The 7,332-nt window shown below is 42.0% G+C and overlaps 1 pseudogene; it reads right to left on the reverse strand.

Annotated features, from left to right (window-relative positions):
- Nucleotides 1-4,233: 4,233 nt before the first annotated feature.
- Nucleotides 4,234-7,329, reverse strand: LOC118576182 (annotated as a pseudogene).
- Nucleotides 7,330-7,332: the final 3 nt, after the last annotated feature.

Raw genomic sequence — 7,332 nt, forward strand, 5'->3', positions numbered from 1 at the left:
GGCCTGTTCCTTTCTGAACAGAAACAGAGGACGAGTAGATGTGTGTGTGTGTGTGTGTGTGTGTGTGTGTGTGTGTGCGCATGTGTGTGTGTGTGTGTGTGTGTGTGTATGTGTATGTGTGTGTGTGTGGGTGTGTGTGTGTGTGTGTGTGTGTGAGAAGGGAGGGGATAGGTGGCAGGAGGGAATGGGAGGAGAGAAAGGAGAGGAAACTTCTGTCAGGATGTAAAATAAATGAATAAATCTAATTAAGAATAATTAAAAAAGAAAATACAGTTTTTTTTTATGTGGGTTGGTGTTTTGTATGCATATATGTCTGTGTATCATGTGTATGCCTGTTGCCTGTGGAAGCCAGAAGACAGTGTTGGGTCCCCAGGAAATGTGAAACACCATATGTGTGTTGGGAATCAAATCTGGGCCCTTTGGGAGAGCAACAAGTGCTCTGAATGTCTGAGCCATCCCTTTAAGCATGTTTATTCTTTCTAAAAGGAATAATTTAGGGTCAGTGAGATGGCTGGGTAGGTAAAGGCACTTGCTACTAAGCCTGATAACCTGAGTTCAATCATTGGACCCAAATTGTAGAAGGAAAGAATTGACTTTTAAATATTGTTCTCTGACCCCCAATGTGCACTGTTAGCATATATCCCCCTCCTATAAATAAAGATAATTAAGAAATTCAAAAGATAAAGGTGGGCAATGGTGGCATAGTCCTTTAATTTCAGCACTCAGGAGGCAGAGGCTGGCAGTCCTCTCCGTTCAAGGCCAGGCCTGGTCCTACAGAGGGAGTTTCCAGGAGAGTGGTGGGCTATATAGAGAAACCCTATCTAAAAAAACAAAACAAAAACAAAAAACCCCAGAAAGCACACAAACAAAAAATATATAATTTATAATATATTTATAAAGAGCAAAAGTATAAATTTGTGTTTAATATATAAGAGTAAAAAATCACTAATATATTTTTCATTATTCATTCCTGTTTATTATGTTTTTCATTTAAATTTTTTTATATGTTCTAAATTATAAAACATTAGGTTTCATAGTAGTGTTTCTAGTTTCCTAGTGAAATCTGAGCTTGATTTACCCAGCAGGACTGCAATAAGATGATTGGACCACAAAGCCTGAGTACTAGGGATTATGAAGGGTCTACACTTGGGCTGTATCTAGGCAAGAGGGAGGTATTTTGACTCACCCCAGTGGCAATTGTTATAAAAAGCCTTTTTGAAAAAAGTTCTGGCTGCTAGATATTGACCCAAGTCCTCCTAAAGCTATCCTGTGTTTCTCTCCATCCTCTCCTCTATGTCTATCACTTAAACTATTATTAATATTCTGCTCTCCTCCAAGTAGGAAGCCTGAAAAAGGTGGGGGCTGCTCCCCCACATGTTTTCATGCATATTATGCTTTGGTTGGTCCCAAAATCTTATATTCCAAAAGGCTGGGAATTTCTAAATGTATATCAAAACTAAACCTAGGAATTAGAAACAATTTAAACAGACCCATAATAAACAATGAGATTGAAACAATAATTAAGGGTCTCTGTCCAAAGAGAAGTTCAGACCTGGACAGATTCACTACTGAATACTATACACTTTTGGGGGAAAACCTAACCAACACTCCTCAGACTCGACTACCAATCCCCAAACAGAAGGGAATGATACCAAACTCTCTAAGTTTGCCCCAATGTCAAACTTTGAGACACAACCAAGAAAAAAGTACAGAACAATTTCCCTGATGAACATGGTTTGTGAAAAGTCTCAACAAAAACATTTACAGTTAGAATAAAAGACCTTTAAAACATATTATACAAAATTACTTCATTTTCCTGGACTCACAGCAACAGGGAGAAGGCCTCACCCAAGGGAATCCTAACTTCTAATTAATGAAGAACAGCGTGGTTCTGATCAGAAAAGGGAGGACCATCTATTGATTCTTTTGAGATTCAGCTTGAAGCAGAAGCCCAGTCTAGGGCCTACACAGGCTGAACTGGGTGGATCACATGGACCACAGTGCAGACTATGTCCTTGAGCTAACTGGGACATCCTAGTAACCTGACACGCCAGCAGAATTCACTGCATCTTTTGAACTTCAATGAGTGACTTTCAGAGGTATGTGTTTGCTAGCAAATATAATTTAAGAATATATTAATTTGACTTCCAACCACATGCTGTGGTGGATTGGACATCATTTGTGCCATATGCAATTGTCATATCCCAGGCATCAATGACACCCACATTGAGATCCTGGAAAATATCTTTTAAGGCAAGGTACTGGTGTAACCATTAAAGTCACTAAGTCTTTCCACATCACTGCTCATCTCTCTGATGTTTTTCTGTTTTGAGGATAACTATAGTGTCTGGGCTTCTCAGGAGAAGACGCCGAAGAGCCTTGTGGACATTGAGGGGCTCTTCGGATGAAAAGGGTCAATGGGGAAAGGTCTGAAATGTTGACCAGAGAAATGACAATGACTGTGTTTTTCTCTCCTCCAGTTCTGTCAATTATCCGTGCAATATATTCCATCTCTTTGACAGAGTAGACAAACGATCCAATAAAGGGGTAACCATGTTTTTTCCACTGGGATATTGATTTTGTCTTCCAAGTCCACAGCAAGTTGGTGTTGCAGTTTTCCAGTCTCATGCAGATCCACAGACTCAGTGCTGAGAGCCAACAGGCAATCCCAAAACAAAAGGAGAATACAGTTATAGAGATCAACTAGTCACAAATATAGGAGAAAAGATCTGGTGTTTAGAGGCATATGGTATCTGACTACTCAAACAACTCAAAGTACTTTATGATAAGGAACTGCCCTCTTCCAGAATCATACATGATGAATTGTGCAGGGAATGGCTTGTCTCTAATCTCAGCTTTGCCGGAAGATGGAAGCTATTACTGTGTCCAAGCTGTTCTCATAGAACATGTTACCTCCACCCTGACCTTATATGAGGGTAGATAGGGAAGGCTACGAATTGATGCTATGTGCAAAAGTAGCCCAGGCAAATCTCTGTAAACAGCTCCAGGAATCTGAAACTGTATTCTCTGTTTCTTCTTCTTTCCCTAAGAGTGGAATGGCACCAGGTGTCTCATCTACACTAGCGACAGTGATATGATGGCTCATTTGTGATGCCCTTTACAAAAGCATTTATCTGGACAGATGCAGCCACTGCCTTCAGTGATATTCACACACACACACACACACACACACACACACACACACACGCAAAACACACACCCATTTGTCATGTTGTAGAAAAGGAAGTCAAGACAGGGTGTCACATTGTCCAAGATGACAGCTTGTGATTCAAAGGGCACTTATAATCCCCACTCCCACCCTTAAGAAAAAATCTCTCTCCAATCTAGACACCTCTGAAAGTAAGCACACTATGCATAGAAGAAGACAACTTCCACCATGTTCCATTGTGCCAATTAGACCCTAATCAGAACAGCAAGGGGAGTTGTTCTATCCCTACAGCTTCTGAGAAAATATGTGGTCAGTGACCACATTGCCTTGTGCCATGTCTGAAATGGGGAAGGGAGGCTGGCTGAGAAGTCTAAGGCAGCTAGGGAGGCAGCAAAGGAGGCAAGCTGGAGACTCTGGGGGCAAGTGGCGGAACTAGCATCTCCCTTGCTCCCAACTCACTTCCAGGTCTCCTTCCCAAGCACATTCTGGCTACAGAATTTAATTTTACATACAGTGTACAGTGATCGTGACCCACTATCACCTACACGCGAGGGGGAGGGTCACTCAAAACCTCAGAATGCTGCATGACCCTATGAAACCTGCAATATCAGACCATGTGATGATAAAGTTGTCACTAGAATCTTCATTTTTCTAGCTGAGAGAGACAAAATTATGAGGGGCCGATTGTTTACCGGAATCATGATCTAACATGTCCTCTCTGTTGCTTCCTGGGTACTGCCTATGTGGTTAGTGTGCCTTGCAGTGTGATAAATACTTGCTGTCCGTTACTTCATTTCATTCAAAACGAATGCTTGGGATAGTCAACACTGTTCTAGACCAGTGGGTCTCCATCCTTCCTAATGCCATGACCCTTTAATACAGTTCCTCATGCTGTGGTGACCCCAACCATAAAATAATTTCCATTGCTACTTCATAAATGTAATTTTGCTACTTTTATAAATCACAATGTAAATATACAATATGCAGATGATTTTTTTCTTGACCCTGGAAACAGGTCTTTTGTCCCCAAAGGGGTCATGATCCACAGCTTGAGAACCATGGTTCTAGGAATTGATAGTAACATTTGTGGATAATGCTGGTGGTTCCTGATTAAGAACTATAGAAGCATGAAGGAGGAGGAATTTCCTGTACTCTTTTTTTACCCCTAGAAATGAAAACGTAGTTTCCAAAGAGAAGTGAACAGCTTATATTGATACCTACTGTTGATACTGCTTTTGAAGTATTCCATCCACTGGCGGATTGTGGAATCACCCATCAGATAGATGAATTTTCCTCTCAGGCATTCTTTCATTTTGATTGGAGCCAAACTACAGGAGGCTGGGTTCCACATGTTCTTCCAGACATGCCCACTGGGGATTGTAGACACCTTCCCCCAGCTTGCATCTCTCTTTTGCTGGAACAGCTTCTTCTGCAAGAAATCAGCAAGGTCGAGTCCTCTAAAACACCATTCTACTCACCTGTGTTTAAGAGCCTTCCATCTTTTCCAAAGAACCTCTAGATAGGTATGTGGGTGGTTGGTGACAAAAAAGAAGCTTATGAAGTATCTTTATAATGGAATATTTATTTTCAGTAAAACTTCCTCTGATGTGAGTTTCCTAGTGATACCTATTAATGTTTATATGAAAGTGCATGGGGTTTTTCTCTCAGAATAAAAAGGCCTTCACCTAAAATTTAACTCTTTGTTAGCCCTGCCATGAGACCAGCTTCATCAATTCTTATATAGGGCGAGAGCTTCTTCAATCTGATGTGTTATTCATTGGTTCCTGAGCTTGTCACATGAACTCATGGTGTCTGAAATGTCACTATGAAAGTATGAGCGCTTTGAGAAAAATGCAGGGTGAACTTGGCTATAAATTGGCCAATTTGCATTGAGAGAGGCTTGGAGGTCTAAGAAGGGCCAGATCTTCAACCTTAATCTCTGGGTAATGAAGAGACTTGGAGAGGTGTGCGTGTGTGGGTGGCTAGGATGGTGTGGCAGCAGGTTTGGGTTCAACTATTCATCACTCCAAAAGGGTAAATTAATATTTTAATAACTACTATGAACTACTGATCTATATGGGACAAACAAATACCATTCTCTCCCTCTTCCTCTCTAAGTCTGTTTGTCTGTCTTTGAGACAGGGACTCATGTAGCCCAGGCTTACTTTCAACAATGTAGATGAGGATAGCCTTGAATACCTCATGTTCCTGCCAACAATTCCAGATTTTGGAAATCATAGTTGTTTGTATACATGGTGCTAAGGGTCAAGCCTAGGGCTTTGGGCTTGCTGGGTAAGGACTACACTTCACTTCTGCAATCAGAAACATGTGTTTTCCTTCTATGTGGAAAAATGGCTTAGCAATTAGCAAACTTTTCATGGTGAATAGAGAGAGAAAAAGATACAGTTGTCTTAAATCATTTTAGGTGGTATTTGTGAGGTGTTCAAAGTATATATATGGAGAGAGAGAGAGAGAGAGAGAGAGAGAGAGAGAGAGAGAGAGAGAGAGAAGTGAATATACATATGAGGTTCTTTGAAAAAATTCAAACAAAGAGTGAAGCATAGTAGTAAAGTGACTCCTAGATGGCACATTGGAGATGTCTAAGTGATAATTCTAGGGAGGCTGTGAAGGTGGCAGGAGATGGTGGTGGGGATGAAGAACTAGGTAAAGACTTGGGAGAGAGTTTTTGTCGTTTGCAGCTTGTTGTGTAGGATGTGCAGATGACCTTCTACCTGAGGAGTCGATTGCTGAGAGATGTGGGTACTAAAGCAGGCATGAAAGATCCTAGTGAATCCAAACATTCATTCGCTTATGGGTGCCTTGGCCCACCTTATGAGAACCGAGACAGTGACCGAGTCCAGCATAAGAGAAGGACCTTTAAATGGGTCCAGTGTTAAGCACCGCCCGCCAAGCACAGAACCACTTACTGTTGCATTTGGAGACACTAATCACATTGGATTTTCCCATAATCTCCACACCTATATTTGACCTTAAAGAGACAGATACAGAAATTAATCTGCAGTGGCCTCAACTCAAGCATAGTTCCAGAACCAGACCGGCCAATCCTTCTGTACTTCTCAATGATATACTAATTTCTTTGCCTAGAATTTCAGGTCATTTAGTAAGTTTCCATTTATTTGTTTCATAGTTCATAGGAGCCAGGGACCAGAAGGTATGTATGCAATGCAGTGTATTGAGACACAGAAAGAATGATTAGAACACACACACGTACAGTTCTCTTTCTTTTGGTTCTTAATCAACCTGCATTTTTTAGGTTCATTGATAAGTATTACTTATCACAAATGTCAGAAGGCCCCTGGAGATTGAACACTGTCCCCAAATGAATTCACAGGTTCCCTCCCAAAGGACTCTTCTTACAGAGTCCCTAAGTTACAGTGCTTGGAATACATTCCCTGCATCCTAGATTACCATTTCTCCCAGAAATGTGAAACAATAATTATTTACCTTTCAAAGAGGCTCCTCTCTTGCTGCCTAAGATAGGAAACTTCCTTGTTTTTTGATTGCATATGGGTAAGAGCTGCACAGGGTACATTTGGAGGCTTACACAGTAGAACACTTCTTGGTCCTGGGCATCCAGATATTGGCACAGCTCGACACTTGAGTTTAGAACCAAGGCACAATCAGTGTGGACCTGAGAGGTTCCATTTACAAACCAGCCAGTGAAGATGATTCTGTCGTAGCCCTGTTTTCTTGCTCTCCAGAGAGCTGACACTCCTTCACTGGGATGGATGAGCAGGATAGACAGGGAGACCGGGCCCTCCCAGAACAGAATGAAGCTGACAAGGTAGGTGCCATTGTTGAAGTCTGTCACCTTTCCAGAAGCTCCTGCCTTCAGGGCTGGGGAGGACATCCTGGCCCTCAGGAAGTCCCCACCATACTCCTTCCTGCGTCCCAGGTGGTCCCTAGCTTCCAACAGCACATCCAGTTTGTCCCCCATGCAGTAAGTGTCTTGAGGGTTGAGGATGGTGGCTGTGCTGTGTGTGGCACTGGTGGTGTTGTTGAGGTGGGTGAAAGGTCTGGGAGGGATCTGTTTGTCTAGTTTCTCCAGGACCTCCCTGACTCTCAGCTCTGTCTCTTTTTGGTAAAACTGGTAGGTTCAGAGGCACTGTAGGGCATGAGGATGTCGTGACCAAATTCCAGCG

This window comes from Onychomys torridus, unplaced genomic scaffold (genome assembly GCF_903995425.1).
Source record: "Onychomys torridus unplaced genomic scaffold, mOncTor1.1, whole genome shotgun sequence".
Taxonomy (NCBI): Eukaryota; Metazoa; Chordata; class Mammalia; order Rodentia; family Cricetidae; genus Onychomys; species Onychomys torridus.